Raw genomic sequence first — 26789 nt, forward strand, 5'->3', positions numbered from 1 at the left:
CGTCTGTCTGTCCGTCTGTCTGGCTGGTTGGAGCGCACGATAACTCTCGAACGGATCAACCGATTCGGTCCAAAATTTGGCATTCAAAATATTTTGTCCAAACTTAGTTTAAGTTCGAAGATGGGTTATATCGGTCCACTCCTTCCGGGACCTCCCCCACAAATGTTTGAAAATGTTCGGAAAATTTGTACGTACGATATCCCTTGAAGGAAGTAACCGATTTGGTCCATACTTTGCAAATCGTGAAATGTCTACCAGACTTAGATGAGGTTCCAATATGGACTCAATCGGTCCACTCCTTCGGGTACCTCCGACACAAAATTTTGGAAAAGTTCAGTTTAGGACCTGCTCTCGAATCGCTTTGATTTTTATTGTAGCAACTTGTATTCACGACGGTACAAGTTTCATCAGGGGCAAGTCCATACTTCCTGAAAAAATAGGCTGAAAGTTGCACAAAACCCCTATGACACCGTGTGAGGTGGTCGGAGCGCAAGATAACTCTCGAACGGATCTGCCGATTGGGTCCAAAATTTGGACTTAGTAATATTTTGTCCAAACATAGTTTAAGTTCGAAGATAAGCCATATCGGTTCACTCCTTCAGGTACCTCCCCCACAAAATTTCAAAAATGTTCTGAAAAATTGTTCGAACGGTAATTTTTGAAGGGAGTGGCCGAATTGGTCCATACTCTACACATCCTAATATGTCTACCAGATATAGATCAGGTTCAAATATGGACTATATTTGTCCACTTCATCCAGTACCTCTCAAACAAAATTTCGGATAAGTTCACTTTAAGACCGAATCACTTTGTTTTTTGTTGAAGCAACTTGCATTCGCTGCCTCAATTACGATGGTAAAAGTTTTTTCAGGGGCAAATCCACACTTCTTGAGCAAACAGCCCGAAGGGTGAAAAAACTTCCTTTGACACCTTATGTACTGGCTGGAGATCCACTTCCATAATGGTCCAAGACGATCCATTCCTTTAAGTATTTCCTCCGCAAAACTTTTGCTCTTTAATCCTAATCAACATTTTTATTGGTTCACACGCCCAAAATTTTTAAAACCTTCTAATTACATACGTTTTTTTTTTTGTTTTAATATACACAGGCTGAGGGTATATCTCTGTCGGCCAAGCCGACTGATACTTTTTTACTTGTTTTTATCTCATTTTAATTGCCTAGATTCGACTGAAGTCCCGTAGTCACCTTCATAATCGAGTTGACTTCAATATTTTTAATATCATTGAATTCAATGCGCGATAGTGCATCTGCACCATTGTTTTCTTTTCCCCTAATATATTCGACTGTAAAGTCGTATTCCTCCAAGTCAAGTCTCATCCTAGTTAATTTCGACGACGGATTTTTCATAGAGAACAGGTATGTTAGTGGCCTGTGATCTGTCCTTATCAAGAATTTCTTCCCATATATATAAGGTCTAAAATATTGAATGACCCAATGTATGGCTGCTAATTCTTGTTCTATTGTAGACTTATTGCTCTCTCCCTTAGTAAATGATCTAGATGCATATGCAATTGCATATGTAATTGAATGCCATTGTGGTCTTGACTTAACACGGCACCACATGCATGTTTACTTGCATCTGTTGTGATACAAAATTGTTTTTGAAAATGTACATTTTTCAGGGTGTAATTTAAGATTGTGTTTTCGGCACATGCCAAATACATCTCTTAAATTTTTCAACATATCGTCGGTGTCATGCTTAAGTGTTCCATACGCCATTTGCCAGTTTTGAGATAATCGCATTTTAATGTTTTGCGTCACAACTGTGTGGAGCTGACTAAAGCAAATATTTATATTTTTGACTTGAAATATTAATAATAGTATATAGAACATATTTGCAAAAATTTAGAGGAATATGTATTGGAATATAAAAGTTATAGAGATTTTTTTTTTAAAAAAAGAATTTTTGTCGATTTGTTCCATATCCGCACTTATGACACAAATGTGAAATATTGTAAATCACATGGAACAAAGTGACAAACAAATTTTCCATATTTGTCTCAATAAATTAAATATTTCTAAATCGAAAATTAAAATTCTGATTTTTGAAATGTGTTTTTTAACTTAAAAGTTTTTAAAATATTAATTTCATAACTGAAAAAAGTTTACGCTTTCCCATCGAGGCGTGGATATCTCGGAAACTAGAGCAGATAGGCGAAAGCCGACTAGAAATTCAGAAAGAGCATACCGGAAAACCCTAGAAACCTCCTGTATCTCAAAAAGTCGAAAATGGCGTTTGGAACACTTAAGCATGACACCGACGATATGCTGCTCGGAGCAATTAATCACTACAAGATCGTCCATGTATAAGAAAGCTTGGGCTGGTGAAAGTCCAGAAAATTCTAAGGTTGGAATGAATTTGGAGCAATCTTAATACCATATGGTAATCTCTTAAATCTGAAAGAACCTTTATCTGGGGAAAAGGATGTCGCATCTCTTGATTCTTCTTCTAGTTCGATCTGGTGAAATCCAGATACAAGATCTAGACAAGAAAAATATTTGGCTCTGCCTAACTGATCTAAAATGTCACCTATGTGAGGAAGTGGAAATTTGTCGGCTATAAGTTTCTTATTTATTCCTCGATAATCCACGACTAATCTCCATATTTTCTGGTCAGATCCTGGAAACGATTTCTTTGGAACCAACAAAATTGGACTGTTGTATGCCGATGCTGAAGGTTCTACTATTTCATCATTTACCAGTTTATTGACCTGCCTATTCACTTCCTCGTTATGAGAATGTGGTGTTCTATAATTTTTTATGTATACGGGATCATTATCTACCAATCTTAGTTTTTGCTTGTAAAAATTATTTGTTGTTATTTTTCGGATTCCAAACTAAATATATTTATGAATTCAGAGCATAAATTTTTGAGTTTGTTATCAAAAAATTTTGGAAAATTGTTTGAAAGTGTTTTTTAGTTTTTCTTTATCATTTTCATTTTTATGGCTCTTTTGTACTATTTCATAGTCACTTAATCTTTCAAATTAAATTTTTGGATCCGTAATGGCAATATCATTGTTTGTCATATTCATAATTTTTACCATAGGCATTGCACTTGATGTTATAGTACTTCCAATGTATACACCAGTTTGTATCAATTGGTTAGGTATTAACACTTCGTTTTCAGTGGTCTTAATGTTAATAAGTCGTATGACTTCAGACCTAGCTGGAAGAGATATGGAATTAGGTTTTGGTCCTTGACACATTTTTATGGCAATATGTCTAGGATAATCAGAATTTCGTAGGACAATCCAGTCATTATCTTCTTGATAATCAAGACAATCATATTTCCTTAGAAAATCCATACCAATAGTTCCATCAGATGGAATTGGAAAGTTGTCAAGGACAACATGAAATTCATGTCCTATGAGCAAATCTTCAGCAATTAGATCTGCTGCAACTTTTCCAATGGTTCGTACCAAACCATGACCAACACCACTAATTTTTGTTGTTTTATCCTCATCAATACGTTCATTTATAACTTTATCGACCTTTATTACAGATATATCGGCACCCGTGTCGATTAAAAAGGTTTAAAGATGTTTTTATGGAAAGGTAACTATAGAGGGATAAGTTTGGATGGTATACATTTACTGTGGAGGTATTAGGGGATCCTGGGAGTTTCCCGGGTTTTCTTCGTTGAGAACCCTAACATTCTTTCCCCTGTTATAATTTCCGTAGCAGTTGTTGTATCTGTTACTATAATTTCCTCCGCGTTTTTTTTTTTGAAAATTATTTTTAGGGTTTTGCTTGCCAAATGTCAAAACACAATTTTGCTGACCAGTGGCTTCAGTACAGCTATTAATGAATGTGGATATTACCCCATTCATGTTACGGAATTGTCCTGATTCCATAACAGTTTTGACTTTTTCTCTTGGTGTATTTTTTATTATTTTACTACTACTACTATTACTTTACTACTGAATTTGTTGTATACTTCTTTGCAGTGTCATTTGGTAAAACATCATTTAAATATGCGGTTTCCAATTTTTTTTGATAATTTCTTCATTTCCCTGGGATAAGTATTGACTTCCTTGCCTGCTTGCTTAACACTCATGAGCTTGGCATTCAGGACGTCAACACTTTCGCCTTTAACTGATGATTTGAGAGTGGCCAGTATTTCAGCTAGAGTTGATTCCTTTGAAATCAAATTTCTAGCTGTTCTGCATAACTTGGTTTTAACTAAGTCTACAGCTACTTCCTCATATGATTCCTTTACTGAATCCACCAAATTTATGGCGCCAAGGAAGCGTTCAAGGTTTACTGCACTTCCGTCAAACTCAGAAAGTACGCTGGTGGCAACATGCAGAAATTCAAGCCTTGGGTTTGCCATTTTTGTTTGTTCTTTCTGTTCTTGGAAGGAACTAAACTTTTATAAGAAGATTCAGGAATGCTCTTTTAGTTAAGAAATTTAAAATAAAAAATATATACGTAAATTTGTCATCGTTAACATGTAATAAAATGTAATAATCTATTCTGAGGAGGATTTTTATTTATTTATTATTGGTTCTATTAAATAATTCCAGAGCCTCCAAGACCAATAATGTTGGTTATGTCGTGCCAGTTTTGAAATAGCTTCTTCACTCTTTCTTTCTTTTTCTTTTCTTTTCTTTCTTTTCAACTCCTTAAGCGACTCATTGGCATGCTTAATTTCTTCCTTCATCTCATCGTTGTTATTTGCTTTTTACTGATTTTTACTGATTAAATTGTCCCGAAAAAATCGACTTTTTGTTTTGGTGGTTTCTTCAAAGTTATTTAAAAATTTGCACGTTTACAACACACAGCCGCACACACACTTCCACTCTAGTTTAAGGTAGTTCTAGAGAACTCACAACACTCTCCTGTCCCTTATAGTTGAACACGACGGACAAAAATATTTAATTTGCAATTTTTTTGTTTTCTCTTTTTTTTTTGACACTTGAATTTTTTGGTGTTTAGTTTGTTATGGTAGTTGTGTCTACTGTTTATTTTTAAAAGTTTTTAATTTTTTTTCAATTCAAGGGTAGGAACGTCATCGATTTACAACTTCTTTTCTTCCAACTTTTCCAGGAATTTGACGGCAGACTCTTCTTCATGGAATCGTACATTACAGGATTTGTCACCCAAGTTGTATTTAGCATAGGCAATTTAATGTTTTTGTTCACCTTGTTAATGTCTTTAGGTTATTACTGTGGCGGTTTTTTCACTTTGTGGCGTTTTTTTTTCACTTTTTTATTTGAGGGAAATAACTTTGTGGCGGTTTTTATTTGAGGGTAATTTTTTAAATTTACATTCGGTTTTTGTGCGAAATTGTTGTTGTCACTTTCGACCCGCAAAACTTTTTTTCGTTTTTTCATATCTTGCAGGATCGCCATGCAATAAAACCGTATTAAAAGAAAACGCGTCTGTGCTTTTTGATGAACAGCTTTATTAAGAATGTACATTAATAGTATTTCTAAAACTAGCTTAAGCTAGGGGAGTACAAACTGAACGTGGGAAGGTATGGCAACGTGTACATATCAAACACACTACAACATAATCAATAAATGTATGTACATATAAATTGTGTGTAATCGCGAGTACCTTAATCCTATTATTAGTTTCTTGAAATACGTCCCAGTTAAATAAAAATAGAAAAAAACGCACCTAAAATCTAAAATGTCAACACCATTAAAAGGTGGATGCAAATTTTGAAAAGTGATACATTAAAAGTGTAATCTTCACTTTGTATTCTTCTACTTTTACTTTGGACAGATGTCCGTCATTTGAATGGTTTAACCAGCAATCGAATAGCAACGTAAAAAACCTTGTTAGCTTCAACGTGATTTTACCTATTTTTATTCATTAACGCGGTCAATGTAAATTTTTTTTTGTAAAATTTTTGAGATTTATTGTAGGAACAATAATATTCTAAGAACAACAAGTAAAAAAGCGTTAAGTTCGGCCGGGCCGAACTTTTCATACCCTCCACCATAAAATATTCTGAACTAAAATGGAATAATCAGTTTTCATTACTGTCCCCAACTTTAAGTGGGTACGTTAAAATATCAGATAATGTTCATTCGGTACGCCCTTTTTATGATGCCTATATCTAACTATGTATGTTGACAATTTTTGGTGTATGTTGACAATTTTTGGTGGGCTAGAAATTGGGAGGTACCGTTATATAGGGGATATAATAAAACATGGACAGATTTTGATGGGAGCCTTTAATGTCAAATAACTCCTAATTCGGTTAAAAATTGTAGCTAGTATCCTCAAAATACCGAAAATCGGTACATAACGTGGGAACTTCAAATGTCATTAACAGCTAGTTCGGAGGTATGTGGGCTATACGAAAATATGAACTTAAATAAAAAATTTTTGTTGGCTTTTAAATTTCAAATTACAGAAAGTTCGTCTAAAAAATAAAGCTAAGGTACGGAAAATCTGTAGGTTTGTTTTGGGGCTATACCAAAACATGGACCTACGTTCAGTTAAACATTTTAAGTAAAATCCTCAAAGTACCGAAAATCGGGAAGTATCGTTATATTGGGGCTATGTTGAAAATTGTTGATGCAGATGTGTGGTGACCACTACAACCTTCAAATGTCAAATTACAGTTAGTTCGGTTAAAGATTTTAGCTAAAATTGTCAATTACTGAAAATTGGGAGGTACCGTTATATGGGAGCTATATACGAACATGGACCTATGTTGACAATTTTTTATGGAGAGGTGTTGTTACCGCTAAGAACTTCAAATGTCAAATTACTGCTAGTTCGGTTTAATATTGTAGTTAAAATCATCAAATTACTGAAAATCGGGAGGTACTTTTATATGGGAGCTTTATCAATACATCGACCTTTCTTGACAATTTTTGGTGGAGATGTGTGGTGACCACTAAGAATTTCAAATGTCAAATGTTCAAATTACAGATAATTCGGTTAAAACTTGTAGGTAAAATTCTCAAAATACCGAAAATCCGTTATACCGAGGTACCGTTATATGGGGCTATACCAAAACAAGGGCCTATGTCCACTAGTTATATAAGTTTATTGACATTTAAGAACCCTAAATGTCAATTTATAGCTAAATCGGTACGTAAATGTAACTAAAAACGTCAAAATGACATAAATCGGGGGTACCGTTATATGGGGGCTATACCAAAACGTGGACCTTTTGTTATATAAGTTTGTTTACACTTAAGAACCCTAAATGTAAAATTATAGCTTAATCGACCTGAAAATGTAGCTAAAAACATCAAAATACCGTAAATCGGGGGTACCGCTATATGGGGGCTATACCAAAACGTGGACCTTTTCTTATATAAGTTTATTTACACTTAAGAACCCTAAATGTCAAATTAGAGCCAAATCGGTCTGAAAATGTAGCTAAAAACGTCAAAATACCGTAAATCGGGGGTACCGTTATATGGGGGCTATACCAAAACGTGGACCGATATAGCCCATCATCGAACTTGACCTGCCTGCAAACAAAATACGCATTTTCCCAAAATTTCAGACAATTTTGGTGGAGAGGTGTGGTGACCACTAAGAACTTCAAATGTCAAATGTTCCAATTACAGCTAATTCGGTTAAAACTTGTAGGTAAAAATCTCAAAATACCGAAAATCAGGAGGTACCGTTATATGCGGCTATACCAAACCATGTACCTAGGTTCATAATTTTTTCGAATATAAGTTTTTTGGTCACTAAGAGCCCTAAATATCAAATTATAGCTAACTCGGTCTAGAAATGCGACTTAAATCGTCAAAATACCTGAAATCGGGCGGTAACGTTATATGGGGGCTATTCAAAAACATAGATCTATGTCCACTAGTTATGTTATATAAGTTTATTGACACTTAAGAACCCTAAATGTCAATTTATAGCTAAATCGGTCTGAAAATGTAGCTAAAAACGTCAAAATACCGAAAATCGGCGGTACCGTTATATGGGGGCTATACCAAAACGTGGACCTATGTCCACAACTTTTGTTATATAAGTTTATTGACACTTAAGAACCCTAAATGTCAAATTATAGCTACATCGGTCTGAAAATGTAGCTAAAAACTTCAAAATACCGTAAATCGGGGGGTACCGTTATATGGGGGCTATACCAAAACAGCGTCCTATCTCCATTTTTGTGGATGCTAGAGTGATTACCACAGACGGACGCACGGACGGACGTGCACAGATCGACTCAGAATTTTACCCTGATCAAGAATATATATACTTTATAGGGTCGCAAATGAGTATTTCAATGCGTTACAAACGGAAAACCAAACTTAATATACCCTCCATACTATGGTGGAGGGTACAAAAAAGTGTATTGAAAAAAATCTGAAAATATCTATTGTTTTTTCAACCATATATTTGTGTCAGGCACCATACTCACACAAAATACATTGTTGCGCTAAAAATATATATTTTCAGATTTTTACAATACACTATTTTGTTCATGGAATATAATTGCTCCTACAATATCTCTTCTCTGCGTGTGGTAAACTACAATAGTTCGCTTATTATAATAGTGCAAACCTTGGCTTCACGGAAACTATTTGTTTGTCTTTCACTCATATATTATTATTTTTGGACGACTTACTTACTTACTTAGCTGGCCTTTTACAGAACATTTGTTCCATAAGCCGAACTAAGAAAAAATCTCCAATCCTCTCTGTTTGCTGCTGTATTTTCCCAATCTGGGATATGTAGCTTTGTGATATCTCGTTTCACTTGTTCGCTCCAACGAAGCTTTGGCCTTCCAGATCTGCGAGAACCTCCATGCGTATTTATACGCCTTTTTAGCGGGTTCATCATCACTCATTCTTATAACATGGCCTAGCCATCGCAATCGTTGTATCTCGATTCGTTCAACTATATTGATGTCATTGTATAGTTGATACAGCTCGATGTTCATACGACGCCGATATTCGCCGTCAATACAGATTGGCCCGTAGATCTTTCGAAGAATTTTTCTCTCAAACACACAAAGCACTGCCTTATCTGCTTGAGCAAGTACCCATGCTTCGGAACCATACATTAGCACGGGTAGTATCAGTGTTTTGTACAGTGTTATTTTTGTTTGACGAGAGGTGGCTTTATTCCTAAACTGCTTACTCAGCCCAAAGTAGCATCTGTTAGCCATTTCACTGTTCGTATTTCACAACTGATGTTATTTGTTGTGTTTATGGCGGTGCCGAGGTAGACGAAGTCCCTTACTACCTCAAAATTATAGGTACCAACATTCACAGATGGTGCTGTGTTTATGGACATATTACGCGTCGATACCATCAACTTGGTTTTTACGCCGTTTACTGCCAGACCAACTTTAGCAGATTCTCTTTCGACTTTTGCAAAGGTGTCAGTTACTTCCTTTACCGATCGACCCATGATGTCAATGTCGTCGGCATAAGCCAGTAACATGTGGCTGTTCGTGTATATCGTTCCATTTCTTTTGACCTTCGCGTCTCGTATGACCTTTTCCAGCAGGATGTTGAATAGATCACACGACAGGCCGTCTCCTTGTCTGAAACCTCTTTTGGTAGTAAACTCTTCGGAGAGGTTCTTTCCAATTTTAACTGAGGATCTCGTCTCAGTTAATGTCATTCTACAAAGTCGAATGAGCTTTGCAGGAATACCAAAATCAGACATGGCTTGGAACACCTTTGAACGTATAGGGCTGTCGAATGCTGCTTTATAATCGACGAAAAGATGGAAGGTGTCGATCTGCATTTCTTGGGTCTTTTCCAGGATTTGTCTCAAGGTAAATATCTGGTCAATGGTGGATTTGCCAGGTCTAAAGCCGCACTGATAGGGTCCAATAATTTCATTGATCATAGGCTTTAGTCTCTCACACAATATGCCAGATACTATCTTATATGCAATAGGGAGCAGACTTATGCCCCTATAATTGGAGCACACAGTCTTATCACCCTTCTTGTGGACTGGACATAGGATGCTCACGTTCCAATCGTCGGGTACGCGTTCTTCCTGCCAGATGGTGCTAACTAGCTGATGCATACACCTTATCAGCGTGTCGCCTCCGGTTTTGAACAGCTCGGCTGGTAGGCCATCTGCTCCTGCCGCCTTATTATTCTTCAGCCGGTTTATTGCTGTCCTTACCTCATCTTGGCTGGGCGGTATACATTCAATGCCATCATCTGGGATTGGATCTGTGGTATCTTCGCCGTCTTCACTGCTATCGGATACCAACAGTTTGGAAAAATGTTCTTTCCATATCCTGAGCACACTATCTGTATCAGTTACCAAATTACCTTGTTGATCTCTACAGGAAGATATTCCTGTACCAAAGCCATCAGTTTGATGCTTCACTCTTTGGTAGAATTTTCGGACTTCGTTCTGTCTCCTGTACATCTCTATTTGTTCACACTCCCTCTTTTCCATCTCTCTCTTTTTCCTGCGGAAAAGACGTTTCTCCTCTCTCCTTTTCTCCCGATACCTCTCTCGTGCGCTACGCGTTGCTACTGATTGTAAAGTAGCCCTATGTGCCGCATTTTTTTCTTCGGTAGCAGCACGGCACTCCTGGTCATACCACGGATTCTTTGGTGGAGGTCTCTGGTATCCAAGTACTGATTTTGCGGCTGTTTGCATGGAGTGGGCAATATTTTGCCATTGTGCTGATATGTTATCGGGACGAGAAGCGCTATCATTAAGCAATTGGGTCAGTTGAGTGGAATATGCTGTGGCTATCTGTTGTGTTTGCAGCTTGGCGATGTCCAACTTTCGTGTTGTGTCTGTCCGTGCTTTATTTGCAACGTTTAGACGGGTACGTACCTTTGCTGCAACGAGGTAATGGTCCGAATCTATGTTTGCTCCTCGGAACGATCGTACATCCAACACGCTCGATGAATGTCTTCCATCTATCACAACGTGATCAATTTGATTTATTGTTCTTTGGTCTGGAGACAGCCAAGTGCCCTTATGAATATCGAGATGCTTAAATCTGGTACTGCTAACTACCATGTTTTTTGCCGCTGCGAAGTCTATCAGCCTCATTCCATTGTCTGATGTTTCACTATGTAGACTGAATTTCCCAACTGTTTGTCCAAAGATATTCTCCTTTCCAATTTTGGCATTAAAATCGCCTAGAACAATTTTAATGTCATGGGCAGGACAACGGTCATATGTTTCTTCTAAGCTCTCGTAGAATATATCTTTGGTCTGTTCGTCCTTGTCTTCAGTTGGGACATGAGCGCAGATAAAGCTGATGTTGAAGAATTTTGCTTTAAATCGAATTGTAGCAAGTCTTTCATTCACTGTGGTGAAGCTGGAGACCAGATGTTTTAACCTCCGACCAACTACAAAACCGCAACCAAACTCATGCTTTGTGTCATGGCAGCTATAATACAGTGCGTCACCTTTAGGTGTTGTTGTGACATCTTTCCCAGTCCATCGTATTTCCTGTACGGCAGTAATATCGGCTTTGTACTTTCCAAGTACGTCTGCCAATGCGAAGACTGCACCTTCTCTATAAAGAGTGCGAACATTCCAGGTGCAGATTCGCAGATCATGGTCCTTAAAACGTTTGCGGGGTTCGTCAACTTTAGAGGGGTTTGTTTTTCTTTTCTTTCGTTTTTTCATAGTAGGCTGTTTTTTTCTAGGGGAGGGTTACTAACCCGACGCCCAAACCCAAGTTTTTTAACGTTCTTATGGGTGAACGCGCGGCACATGTTAGCTCACTACCTTTAACGGGTGTTAAAGGCAGTTCCCCAGGTGACACCACGGGGAGGTCAGTGTCCACTTGAGATGAAAGAGGGACCAAGATAAATCCTGGGCTTTGCCATGTTAAAACCGGTCAGGACCGTTCCTTGGTATCTTCCATCCCCTACGTCATTTTTTGGACGATAGATCTTCAATAATTTCACAATTTTCCCTTTGACAATTTTTATACAGCATTTGTAGTGTTCAATAAATTATAGGAGTGTCATTGTAACTGGGAGTATTTGTATTCCAGTTTGTTGCACAAACATTTCCTGGCCAGGCAACATCAATGTTTGAAACCCTCATTTCTGAGTATTTCACATGGTCGGCCCCGTCCGACAATAGCCTTTGCTTACTTGTTTCTTTAATGTATTTTATTAACTCACTCTTATTATTGTATGCACATTGAAGTTGTCACAATAAATTTTTAACATTCTCAAGTTAATGAAGACTTAATTGTTGTTTTTTTGTGATTTTCAATTAAATATGAGTTCGATGGAAAATAACACATAGTCAGCCAATTGGAAGCGGAAATTACAAAGTGCATATAAGTTAACGTAAGTTAACGTATGTTAATAATTATTAACTCTAATTATTTAGCCCTACCTCGTAGTAATAACACGCGCAGACAATTCGCGCATCATATTTCATCACGCCACTACCTGGTCGTTGAAATGCTGATGCACTTATTAGTGGTGCGGGTATTCGACCAGTAAATATTCATTTTTGCTGGAAGAATGCAAGGTAAGCATTTTCACACACTTCTGTCAAATTATATTAAACCACAAAATGAAAGAATAAAATCAGATTGTATTTACACGTCCACATAAGTGGACAGCAATCCGGAAAAAATCGTTGTTTTACTAATCACCATAGGTGATAAGCGGTAAAAACGTTAACTGGCGCCCAACAGTGAGATTTTATGAAGAAATCGCAAAAACCAAAGTGAACATCGTTTATAAGATTTTGTAAAAAATCGGAAAAGAAGGTGTAAATCGGTTATAAGATTTTATAAAAAAAATCTCGGAAAATAAATTAAGTCTAAGTGTGGAAAACTAAAAAATAAGATTTCATAGAAATCGACTAAACAGAGTGAAACACGAACGACAATATAATAAACCAAAAGAATTTTAAGTCTAGTGTGGAAAACTAAAAAATAAGATTTCATAGAAATCGACTAAACAGAGTGAAACACAAAAGACAATATAATTAATCAAAAAGAATTTTAAATCTAGTGTGGAAAACTAAAAATAAGATTTCATAGAAATCGACTAAACAGAGTGAAACACAAAAGACAATATAATAAACCAAAAAGAATTTTAAGTCTCGTGTGGAAAACTAAATGATAAGATTTCATAGAAATCGACTAAACAGAGTGAAACACGAAAGACAAAGTAATACACCAACAAAACTGTTATTTTTTTGGAGATTTTTTACTAAAAAAAAATCTTAACTAAAACAAAAATCAAATAAAAGAAAAGTCGGTCGCACTTTCAAAATAAAGTCGGACAGACTTTAAAGAGAAAAGCCGGACGGGCTTTAAGGTAAAGTCGGACGGACTTTAAACAAAACCGGGAGTTATCAACTCAACAAAGCAGATACTATCAACTCAACAAAGCAGATACTATCAACTCAACAAAGCAGACACTATCAACTCAACAAAGCAGATAATATGATGAAATTAATGTAAGTACCACTTCATTTTCAAGAAACCGGCATTATTAAGTTATTTGTCTTAAACAAAAGATACTTATTTTTAATTGTTTGTTAAAAAAAGACTCAATAAAAGTTGAACTGAAATTGGAAATCTGATAAATTTAAATTTGGCTTAAATAGAAAAAAATGGCTACTAGAGACGAAATCATAGGGTTAGTCACGGCTACTGTCGATGTTATGACAGAGGAACTTAAGGCTCAACTAAATATTATAGCGAGCCAACTTCAACAGTTGCAAATAAAAAAAGTAGAGACATACGAGCCAGTTTCATTAGGCGGTGCTACGGGAACGTCATTAGATTTGATTAAATCTCTCCCAGAATTTAAAGGGGACCTAGCAGCTTACCCTGCCTGGCGAGAAGCCGCCCATTTTGCCATTAGCTACTACCAAGAGAATACTGAACCGTACTACATAGCCATGGGTATATTTCGAAATAAAATAGTTGGAACGGCAAACGACAAGTTATCTGCCTTCAACACTATTTTAAATTTCAAAGCGATAATCGCTCGCCTTGATCAGTGTTTTGCTGATAAGAGATCGGTCCAGGTTTTAGAGAATGAACTGAGCATTTTAAGACAAGGTAAACTGTCAATTAATGAATTTTATGATGAAGTTGATAAACACCTGACATTAATAATAAATAAAAATAAAATGACTTACTCCAACAATGAGGAGGTAAGCAAAGCTTTAAATGAGAGGGTCAGAGAAAATGCTCTTAGAGTATTCATATCGGGACTAAGAAAGCCACTTAGTGATATCTTGTTCTCGACAAAACCCGTAGATTTGCCAACTGCATTGGCAACAGCTCAGGAGTTAGAGTCGGACAATCGCAGACAGGAGTTTGCGAGAGTTTTCGCGGAGGGCAGCATTGCGAACAAGTCGAAACCTAGTTATTCGCAGAATAGTCATCCAACTTTCCGGCGCACAGCGCCAAATGCTCATAGATCTGAGACAAATAAACAAGATATCGTACAGATGGAAGTGGACCCAGGGTCATCAATGTTTAGACGTCCCACTGCTTTTAATTCAAATAACAACCGCAATGCGTATCAAAATAATACAAAGCGGGAGCGGGAAGTGGATTCTGGAAGAAGTGCGCCTCTCCAGAAACAGCAGAGAGTAAATCATATTAATGCGGAGGAAGAATCAGAGGACTCAACCTTTGAGGAGGATTTCCCTCAGGATGAGGACGACGAAGATCATGTTGTGGAAGAGTTGAATTTTTTAGAGTAAAACCGCTCCTACCTTTTATAATAAAGACTATAAACGGAAGGGAGCTAAAATTGCTAATAGACACTGGTTCATCAAAAAATTTCATTAAACCATTAGACGGACAAATTAATGCAGTACATTTGAGTAAACCCTTTAATGTCAAAACACTAAATGGCACGAATACCATCGAAAAAAAATACACTATGGTTTTATTCGGACATATCACGACATTTTATTTGATTGACACACTAAAGACTTTTGACGGAATAATAGGATATGAGTTTTTGAAGCAAATCAATTGCAAATTGGACACTGGAAACGACACTCTGACATATGACAAAAATAAAACAGCTATATCAAAAAATTGTGAGCAAATAAACTTTCACGCTATAGATCAGGAATCCGTACCTGACTCTGTGGTGGAGGATTTTAGCAGGGTTATTAGGGCTAATGCTAATGCCTTTGCAGATCCAAACCGGGCACTACCCTACAACACAAGCGTTGAAGCAACCATAAAAACAAAAACCGAAGAACCAATTTACTCGAGATCCTATCCATACCCAGTACAAATGGCGGATTTCGTAAACAAAGAAATTGAATCGCTTCTAAGCGATGGAATTATTAGGAAATCATTTTCCGCATATAATTCCCCGGTACTGGTTGTGAGAAAAAAGGGTACCGACGACAATGGGAACCCTAACCACAGGTTAGTGATTGACTTCAGGAAACTAAATGAACAAACTGACAACGACAAATATCCCATGCCTGAAATTCCGGCATTACTATCTACGTTAGGAAGATCGTCGTACTTCACGACACTAGATCTTAAGTCGGGATACCACCAGATTCGACTAGCTGAACGCGACAGAAGTAAAACAGCGTTTAGTGTCAATAACGGCAAATATGAATTTTGTAGACTACCATTTGGTCTAAAAAATGCGCCGAGTATTTTTCAGCGCACGATAGATGATATATTGCGAGAACATATTGGGAAAATATGTCAAGTTTATATGGACGACATTATTATTTTCTCACCTGATGAAAGGAGTCATTTAGAACATATTAACATAATAATGAAAAAAATTAGTGAAGCAGGAATGAGGATATCTGCTTCGAAATCTAAATTCTTTAGACAAGAAGTAGAGTTTCTCGGTTACATTGTAACCAGGGAAGGAATCAGGACATGTCCAGATAAAGTTAGAGCTATTAAGGAATTTCCAAAACCTGAAAATTTGAAAAGCCTCCGATCGTTCTTAGGCCTTTCAGGTTTGTATAGGAGATTTATAAAGGATTATGCAGTTATTGCTAAACCTCTAACTAGATTGTTAGAGGGCGAAAATGGTAACATCTCGGCGAAGAAAGCGAAGGGTGTAAGAATAGATTTGAAAGAAGATGCATTAGCAGCATTCGAAAAATTAAAACAAATTCTTTCATCAGTAGATGTTATTCTAGCATATCCTGACTTTGAAAAGAAGTTCGAACTAACAACGGACGCTTCTGCAATCGCTCTTGGAGCAGTTTTAGCACAAGATGGTAGACCAATAACCATGATATCTAGGACTTTGTCTGCAACCGAAGCAAACTATGCTGCAAACGAACGAGAGTTACTCGCAATCGTCTGGGCATTGAAAGATTTAAGGCATTACCTATACGGTGTCTCAGAAGTTCATATTTTCACAGATCACCAACCATTGACATTTTCTATGTCAGATAAGAATCCGAACTCAAAAATGAAAAGATGGCGATCTTTTATAGAAGAATTTTCCCCGAAATTTTTCTATAAACCTGGCAAAGAGAATGTTGTCGCGGACGCACTCTCCAGGCAGTACGTAAACCATACTCAAGACGAGTCGGATGATGGAACAGCTCACAGCGAAATTTCTTTATCGCAAGTTATAACTTCTGTTAAATACCCAGTAAACCAATATAAAACGCAGATAATATTATCTAAGGAGCAGTCAGCCTCTAAGACAAGAAAGATTTTATTCCAGCGTTTTTTGAGACATACCATAACATATGATACTGTGGAAAATTTGATAACTCTTCTCTTGGAAATCATTAATCCAGGGACGGTAAATGCAATTTGTTGTGACCTTTCAGTTCTTGCTGAAATACAGAATTGCATAAAGACCAAATTTCCATCAGCTAAATTCATTCATACAGAAAAACTGGTCATGGATGTTATCCGGGAAGATGATCAATGGGATATAATAACGACAGAACATAATCGGGCACACCGATCGTTACAAGAAAATTATGAACAAATTATTAATGAATATTATTTTCCGGGAATAAAGAAAATGTTAAAAATGGTGATAGCTAATTGTAAGATTTGCAAAGAAAATAAATACCAGAGATACAGTAATATCCCCTACTCCAATACCTGAATATCCTGGTCATATCCTGCACATTGACATACTAATAACAAATAAAAGTAATTTTTTGACAGCAATAGACAAATTTTCGAAATTTGCGATTATTGTCCCAATTGCATCCAGGAATGCAATCGATATCAAAACGGCTCTTTCCCAAATACTAAACAGATTTGGAAACGTGAGACTTATTGTATCGGACAATGAGAAATCGTTCAAATCAAGTCTAATTGGTACCTTTCTCAGAGACTATTACGGTGCGGAACAACATTTTGTACCTCCAATGCACAGTCAGAGTAATGGCCAAGTTGAAAGATTCCACTCCACTTTATTAGAAATTGCCAGATGTGTTAAAGCACAGCAAAATGTAGAAGATACAGTCGAACTGCTGCTTTTGTCCACATTTAAATACAACAATACCATCCACTCTGTAACAGGAAGAAAACCAATAGACATTATTAACTTAATTCCTAACAAAGATCTAGAAGAAATTAAAGGAAAATTGAACGTTGCTCAGGAAAAAACTCTAAGGATTCATAACGAAAACGCCTCGTTTAAAGTTTACCATCCAGGTGAAAAAGTGTTCGTTAGGAGAAATCGTAGGCTTGGGAATAAATTTGATAAATGGTACGTCGAAGGGACAATTGAACAAGACCTAGGCTCGACAGTGTTGATTAATGGAAGAAAAGTTCATAAAAGTAATTTACGGTAATCTTTTTTTTTTTTTTGTTTAATTTTTTTTCTTCTCTACTAGACTTCTAATGACATGGACAATACTGACATCGGAAACAATACTGGACTACACGGACTCTTACTTCATAGCTGTAAAAGATGGAGACGTAGCAATTTATAATGACCACAAATACATTCTGCACAGGACAAATTTAACGGAGTACGAAACGATTTTGGAAGAAACAAATGGGTTATTAAAAAATTTTTCAGACAGAAGGGAAATTGACTTTGTAACGGACCAGATGAGACAGATCCAGCGGTTGCTGCGAACACTATCGGTACATGGCCGACACGCACGCTCACTGGATTTTATAGGATCAACTCTTAAGTTCATAGCCGGAACACCAGACCGTGCTGACTTTGAGTTACTAACAACAGAAGACAATATGATTATACGTGACATCAATAAACAGACAATTATCAACTCGGCCCTTCAAGACAAAATCAACGAACTGACGGAAAGAATAAACGAACTGCAAAAACTATCCAGGACATCCAATTCCATTAATGTTGATGAGCTAGTATTTCTTGAACTTTTGAGTGCCAGGAATAGCGAAATTATTTTCTTTTTGAGCCAAATGTCTTTATCAATAACTCTCGCTAAGGCTAACATTGTAAATCCTATTATACTTGACAATGCCGAAGTAAGTTATATTCTCGAGAATGGAATGGTACCGTTAAGTATAAATAATCTACTTAAGGCTAGTGATGTAAGCATTTACGAAAGTAATAACACTATTTACTACACTATTAAGTTGCCCCTAATTGAGCGAAAATGTAATTTTGTAAGAATTTTTCCAGTCATTCACAACAACACTATTATCCAACTAAGTGTAAAGACCTCAGCGGATTGTAACAAACAACATATCCCTGTAACTGATTGTATAAATGTGGGGAACACAAATATTTGCAAAAGTATAGATAACGAATGTCTATCTCAAATTTTAAATTCGAATTTTGCAACTTGCCCTACTGAGCCTGCTGATAACATTCCGCAAATTCAAATGATATCAGAGGGTTCAATATTACTGAATAATGTTAAAAATACTAAAGTGGTTGATATAAAACCAATGATGATTGAGGGAACCGCGTTAATACGCTTTGCAGAGAATGTTACTATAAATAACACTGTTTATCTTAACAAACGTCGTCAAATTGATTTTACTGAGCCACACCCACCAACAATTTTAAATATAACAACATCAGCTCACAACGTAAATCTTTCTTTGCCGTATCTTCATAGAATTTATTTGGATAATACTAATTTACTGCAAATAATAGAAGTTAAGATATCACACCATAAACTGTTATTCATACTTACTTTAATTTTCGTTTTATCAATTACTATTGGAATTTTCTGTTATAAATTAATTAAGAAGCAAAAACCAATTGACATAGACGACATTGTTAAGAAAATACAAAGTCGGAGTAGAGACTCTCCGATTTCAAACGGGGGGGCAGTTAACGTAAGTTAACGTATGTTAATAATTATTAACTCTAATTATTTAGCCCTACCTCGTAGTAATAACACGCGCAGACAATTCGCGCATCATATTTCATCACGCCACTACCTGGTCGTTGAAATGCTGATGCACTTATTAGTGGTGCGGGTATTCGACCAGTAAATATTCATTTTTGCTGGAAGAATGCAAGGTAAGCATTTTCACACACTTCTGTCAAATTATATTAAACCACAAAATGAAAGAATAAAATCAGATTGTATTTACACGTCCACATAAGTGGACAGCAATCCGGAAAAAATCGTTGTTTTACTAATCACCATAGGTGATAAGCGGTAAAAACGTTAACTTATATGCATGAGTTATTTAATTTGTATATTTATTTTTACCAATAAGTGTAGTAAAAACTCGAAAAAAATCAGATTCCTACTTGTTTAAGTTAGAATTGATTATTACATTTAAATTGGTCCTATGAATTGCATAGACATATTCGTTGAAATCTCCTCATTCTCATTTATTACACCCCTGTAATAGTATGAGAGATTTCAACGAATATTCACTTGACAACCGCCCTTTTGAAGCATCTATGCAGATGTCAACACAAAACAACATAATAAATAAAAAAGAAGAATCGATCGACAGCTTGACTTGCAAGCAACACCCGCGCTTTATCGTAAGCATTGTACATATCTTTGTACATTAATTAGAAAAGGTAATATTGTTTACCATAAATAAACACCGGCAGTTGAGCCAAACCCTTTACTAAAACTATTGTGTTTTATTTTTATTCTATTTTCATTATATTGACGGCCAAACGTACGCATTGGGCGTACTGGCTCCATTGGGGAGTCTTTGATACACTTGTTCCTTCCAAGTCCCTATAGTGCGGGCTAAACATTTTGTCGCTTCGGGCCGAATAAACATTTGGTCCAATCGAACCGGATCTTCCAGTGAATTGATGAACTTTTGGAATCCTATTGAAATACAGTCCACTACACCCTTGGATCTCACAATTTTATTGGTACGTATAGTGCATTGTGAGCATCAAAATAAATAAAAAAACAAGTGTTCGTTTGTTTGTTTGGCCGTTTTACAACGTCATAGATTTCCTCTTTTTTGTCGATCGGTCAAAGTCCAAATCGTGGACAGACGTGTATACGGGAATAACAAAATCAAAACAAAAATAATAAATATTTTGTTCCAAATATTTCGCTTATTTTTTGTTCTTTTTCTCCTAATTTGTCGTTGTAAATTTCTTTTACTTATTGCTTTGTTGTTGCAAAAAGTGTTGAAAATATTCCCAAAAATATTTCTATTTTGCATTGATTTGTTTTCGCTAGCATTAGCAGTGTAAATATACAAACGTATATTCATCAATACATCGATTACATATTTACACTGCACGGCCTATTCGTGGTCCCTTCTGTTTGATAAACACACGTTCGTATATCTACATACTCCAGCATCGTCGCTTTGTCGTACCGTCTAGTCGGTCAGTAAGTGGCTTGCATGCAAATATATACACACACGCATGTACGCATAAATATTGCATTTTGGTAATTCCTCTTTCTGTCGTGTCCGTTTTTATTGCACAGTCTCCCGCCGGTGTATTATTACACAGTACCCGGTCAGTAAATTAGTACTGTGACACATATTATTATATTTTATAGTAAATATAATAAATCGGTGTCAGGGAACTTTTTAATAATATTTTTGGACATTTTGAAATTGCGTGAACCCTACAATCGGTCGATTGGACCTTTTCTTGTGTAGGGAGTTATTTAAACATATTTATTGCGATTTATATATTTTTGGAATTTCAATATAGTTTGAAATTTTCATTGAATTTTTGGACACAAATACACTACATTCGGTACTTATTTGTTTGAATTTAATATTGCATGCACCCTACAACCGGTCAATTGTACTTTTTCTTGTGTAGAGTTTATTTTAGCCATTACTTTTGCTAATTTTTAAATATTTTTCTGGAATTTTGATATCGTTCGAATTTCCTCTTGCATTTTTGGACAAATATACACTACGGTCGGTAGTATTTTGTGAATTTTTGGTTGACATTAGACATTTATGGTCGATTTATTCTCAAATAATACCGCCGTTTTAGGTAATAATTTCGTAAATTAAATGGTAGTTTACAATTTTTATCTACATTTTGGAATTTAAATATTGTTTTAAATTTCTCATTGCAAATTCTCAGCAAATAGGTTGCTGTAGATTCTTTAGTTGTCGACAAGGTTTTTGTTTGCTTTTCGTTTGCAAAATATAGTGAATTTTTGGGATTTTGAATATTGTTTCAGATTTCCGATTTTAAATCAGCACGCTACAATTGGTAGTTTGACAATTTATCATTTTGTGGAAAGTAATATATTTATTCATTTTTGCTGTTAAATTTCATCCACCATTTTGTTGGTTCACTTTGTCTTTTTTGACTAATATGGCTTTCACTCCTCCATATTTATTAATTCGTGCTTCCAAGTCTATCGTGACATTCACTGAACACTTCAGTACATTAAAGGAAGACGAACTTGACTTTTATGGCCTAGAAGTTTATTGTGAGGAAATTGAGAAATTGTGGAAAAACTTTCAGGAAACTTTTAGTAAATGCCTCTCTTCAGTAGAAAACCCTGAAAATCTTAATTCCATATATGAGGAGTCGCATAAAAAATATATAAATTGTTCGTCAATAATAAATAGATTGTTATCAAAATTTCGTAGTTCTGCTAAATTGTCCCCGAACACATTGGAAAATAGTTCGGTAGATTCCTTAACGGAGCATACCGGTGATATTTCTTCGAAAAGCCTGTCGTGTGATGCAAATGTTAAAAACCAGAGTTTGTCGTCCCACACTTCTCGTGATGTGGGTACCCAGGTATCTAGTTCTACAATATCGAATATTGGGAATCCTAGAGCAGACCCAAACTTCATTGTTGATCTTCCAAATTTTAATAGCAATCATAATCTTGCGTTACCTCCTTTGGAGATTGAGGTTTTCGATGGAAAAATTCTAAATTGGCCCACTTTCAGAGACTTATTCAGTGCGGTTTATATAAATAACTCCCAGTTGACAGATATTGAACGCTTGTGTCATCTGGTGAGTAAAACTAGTGGTGAGGCTCGAGAAATCGTCTCGCAGTTTCCTCTGACTCAAAGGAGTTTCGACCTTGCGTGGAATGCATTGAATTCCACATTTGATAATCCACGGTTGCTTGTCCACAATCAATTGAAATCATTGTTTTCGCTTCCTGTTTTGGATCAGGAGACCAGTCCGGGACTAAAGTCAATACAGCGTGGAATAAATAGTTGTCTTTCGGCCATGGCAATTTATGAAATACCTACGGATAGTTGGGATCCGATTGTGGTTTTCATTTGTTTGCAAAAATTGCCTAAGATCACACACGCTTTATGGGAGCAAAGTGTGACAAATAAGTCTCGTCTTTCAACTTGGAAAGAATTAGATGCATTCTTGACAGAGAGAATTCGAACTCTTCTGTGTTTGCATGAAATGAGAAGTGTTGGCGCTTTGTATAATTCGAATTGTAAAGTGTCTCCTCAATATTGTACTTCCTCTCCTCACACTTTTCCCAGTACCAAACTCTTTTCGACACCTCTTCGATCATCGCCCAAGACTTGTTGCGTTCTTTGTACAGGCCAACAACACAAATTAAATATTTGCCAGCGGTTCGTAAATTGTACGCCGTTGGAAAGATATAAATTGGTCAAAAGGTATCGTTTGTGTGTGAATTGCCTTCAGAAGGGACACGAGGTCAAAAATTGTAATAGTCGTTCTTGTCGCAAGTGCAATCAGAGGCATAACACTCTACTGCACAGAGATCGCTCTATGGCGAGCAGTACGAGTCAAATTGTGACTCACAGAAGTTCGAAGTTGTCAGCTTCAGCTTCCACCTTTCGGCCTAGTACCTTAAATAGTAGCACAAGTTCGTCTACATCTAGCGCTGCGTCGACATCGGTCGATAATTTAGTTCGACAATCCTTCCACGTAACTCAGAATGGAAAAGTTCTATTGGGAACAGCGCTGGTGAATATCGTTCATCAGGGTGCTTCTTTTCCTGCTAGGGCGTTGATCGACCCCGCTTCTGAGTCGTCTCTCGTTTCGGAACGACTTCAGAAGGATCTGGGACTCCAGGTCCACTCCAATAAGTCGTCCATATCTGGAGTAAATAATACTGTCGCAGCTACATGTCGTAAAAGTTGTACATTAAAACTTCGTAGTTGTGGTGACAGGTCGTCTATTTATGAAATTTCGGAGTTAGTTGTAGATTCGATATCGGGAAATCTTCCCACATTTTCGGTCACTTCGGACCTTAAGTCGGATTTGTCGAATATAGTTTTGGCAGATCCTCAATTCGGCGAATCGCGCCCAGTGGATATTTTGATAGGAGCAGATTTGTACCCGAAGATAATTAAAAATCATACTCTTCGACTTTCGTCCGGTTCGCTGCTCGCTCAAAATACATCATTTGGATGGATTGTTACGGGTCCTGTCACTTAAATTTGGTTTTATGTAAATCGTACGGAAAAATAGTTGTAAAGCGGCCCCAACCAAACAAGGCGAACATTAGCTCACGTTGCACTATCGTTCGCAGGGTCCCTAATGGCCTTTTCGTTAGCAAGGTCTATAGTGATCTGCACAACAGCTTGGTCCCTAATGGCCCAGTCGCTTGAATGGTCCCTCATGACCATATTTACCGCGGGGTCCCTAATGGCCCAATCGTTTAGTTTATAAGCATATCACATGGTCCCTAATGGCCATATTTACCGCGGGGTCCCTAATGGCCCGGGGTCCCTCATGGCCCATCGTTTAGCATGTAAGAATGTTTTTGAAAAAATCATATGCTAAAAAAAGAAAAAAAAATGTTTGAAAAAATGTAAAAGGTTATGCTCACGCCTGCACTATACTACAGCTTAATACTTTTGTATACATATATCGTTATAATGGAATCTGTTAAAACATTTGGATGTTTCAAGGGAGGCGGCAAATGTTTAAGTTAGAATTGATTATTACATTTAAATTGGTCCTATGAATTGCATAGACATATTCGTTGAAATCTCCTCATTCTCATTTATTACACCCCTGTAATAGTATGAGAGATTTCAACGAATATTCACTTGACAACCGCCCTTTTGAAGCATCTATGCAGATGTCAACACAAAACAACATAATAAATAAAAAAGAAGAATCGATCGACAGCTTGACTTGCAAGCAACGCCCGCGCTTTATCGTAAGCATTGTACATATCTTTGTACATTAATTAGAAAAGGTAATATTGTTTACCATAAATAAACACCGGCAGTTGAGCCAAACCCTTTACTAAAACTATTGTGTTTTATTTTTATTCTATTTTCATTATATTGACGGCCAAACGTACGCATTGGGCGTACTGGCTCCATTGGGGAGTCTTTGATACACTTGTTCCTTCCAAGTCCCTATAGTGCGGGCTAAACATTTGGTCGCTTCGGGCCGAATAAATTAATTATATAATAATTAATTGTTGTTTTTTTGTGATTTTCAATTAAATATGAGTTCGATGGAAAATAACACATAGTCAGCCAATTGGAAGCGGAAATTACAAAGTGCATATATGCATGAGTTATTTAATTTGTATATTTATTTTTACCAATAAGTGTAGTAAAAACTCGAAAAAAAAATCAGATTCCTACTGTTTGCAGAAAAAAATATTAGCATTTAATATTCCAATATCTGTCCAAGGAATTTATCGTAATTGTTTTTGATAAAAACGCAGCTTTATTACCTGTATCCTAGCAGCAACACGTTCACCTTTGTTACGATTTGGTATAAACCATCCTTTCATTGAATGGTTCACTAGAACAACACCAATTAAAAAAAAAAACAACCATTACCATGTTGTAGCGTTTTGTTGTTTGTTTGTACGTGTGTATTTATAAAAAATCAAAATTAAGTTTTTATCACCATGTCGCTATTTATACGTTTTAGCTAATTATTAGACTTAGTTATTCGCCATTAGCATTGATGCAAGCAACTATGATTTTTAATGGGGTTTTTATAGACCCTTTCCTACAGAAAACATCCCTCTAAAGCTCCTTCATTAAAGAAAGGTTGCTTTTAAAGACTCTTTCGCAAAGAAAGTGTACTTCTAAAGACGCTTTTCTGAAAGAACGTGTGCTAAATCGACTCCAAGTTGTCTGAAACGGATTTCGTCCAAACATACTTGTGGTTTAAAACCAATAAATGAGACACATTTTGGTCGTATCAAGTGTATCAAGTGTATATGGTAAAAACTAAATTTCCTTTACAATTCCATTTGAAAAAAAATTAAATTTTTTTTGGGCTACATAAAGGCGTGGACCTATACCGACAAACTTATGAAGGAAAGATTTATATCCCCAACGAAGACTAAGTACCAAATTTTAGTCATTTCGGTGGATTATTGTCGCCACAACTTTCAAAATTCCGAAAATCGGGAGTACCGTTCTATGGGGTCTATATGAAGACGTGGGCCTATACTCACAAATTTCTGGTGGAAACTTTTATGGCCCCAACGAAGACTAAATACCAAATTTAAAACATTCGGTGGACTATTGAAGCCAAAATCTTTAAAATACCGAAAATTTAGAGGGGCAGTCCTACGAGGCCATATGAAGACGTGGAGCATTACCGAAAAATTTCATTTAGAATATTTTATACCACCAACGAAAACTTAGTACCTAATTTTAGCCGTTTCAGTCCACTATTTGTTGCCAATGGACACTCTTCGGTCTTTATTTTAAATTATATATTTTTTTTTGTATAAAAATTTACGGAAGCTAATAACCGATTTACATAAATGTTTAGCATGGCTCTATTCTGGTGAGTCATGTAAAAAGCCTAAAATGTGCATACATTTTCATAAAGCGAGTGAAACATGTTTGTTATTGAAAATTTCAGCTACCATATAATCTATATGTTCACAAAAATATAAGTAACAATTTTTCACCTAACGTTAGATATAACGGTGTATGTAAATTCAATCAGGTTGGTTCTAATCAGAAGAATCGGAGTGTATATGAGTTTGTGAAAAAGCCATCACCCGACTTTAAGTGCACGAAAGTGTTGAAGTAAACTACAATCTTGATGTTAATTGGAAAAGAGTTTTGGAATGAAAATTTTGTAATTTTGCTATTATATTTTTTATGTTTCCATTTATATATCAAAACTAGCTGAACCCGGTGCGCTTCGCTACCCCGAACAAGATAAAATATAATGGAATGCTATACTTATATTGAAATTATTCTTTAAAATACTTTAATGCATAAATATAGCAGATATGAAGACTTTCTCTACACATTCAGTGCCGTGTATGGAGCTTATGTTATGGTATTTTTGTATGGTGCAGGCAGTAAGACTCCTGCCAAATCCTTTCCTACACCTTAAATTAATATTAGGGTAACTCCCATTTTCATTGACAATTTTTAATCCAATAATAATAATAATAATAATAATAATAATAATAATAATAATAATAATAATAATAACAATAATAATAATAATATCATTAAATATCAGATATATGATATTTAATAATTTTAGCCTTG

This window comes from Musca autumnalis, unplaced genomic scaffold, assembly GCF_047663935.1.
Source record: "Musca autumnalis isolate F117 unplaced genomic scaffold, ASM4766393v1 scaffold_4, whole genome shotgun sequence".
NCBI lineage: Eukaryota > Metazoa > Arthropoda > Insecta > Diptera > Muscidae > Musca > Musca autumnalis.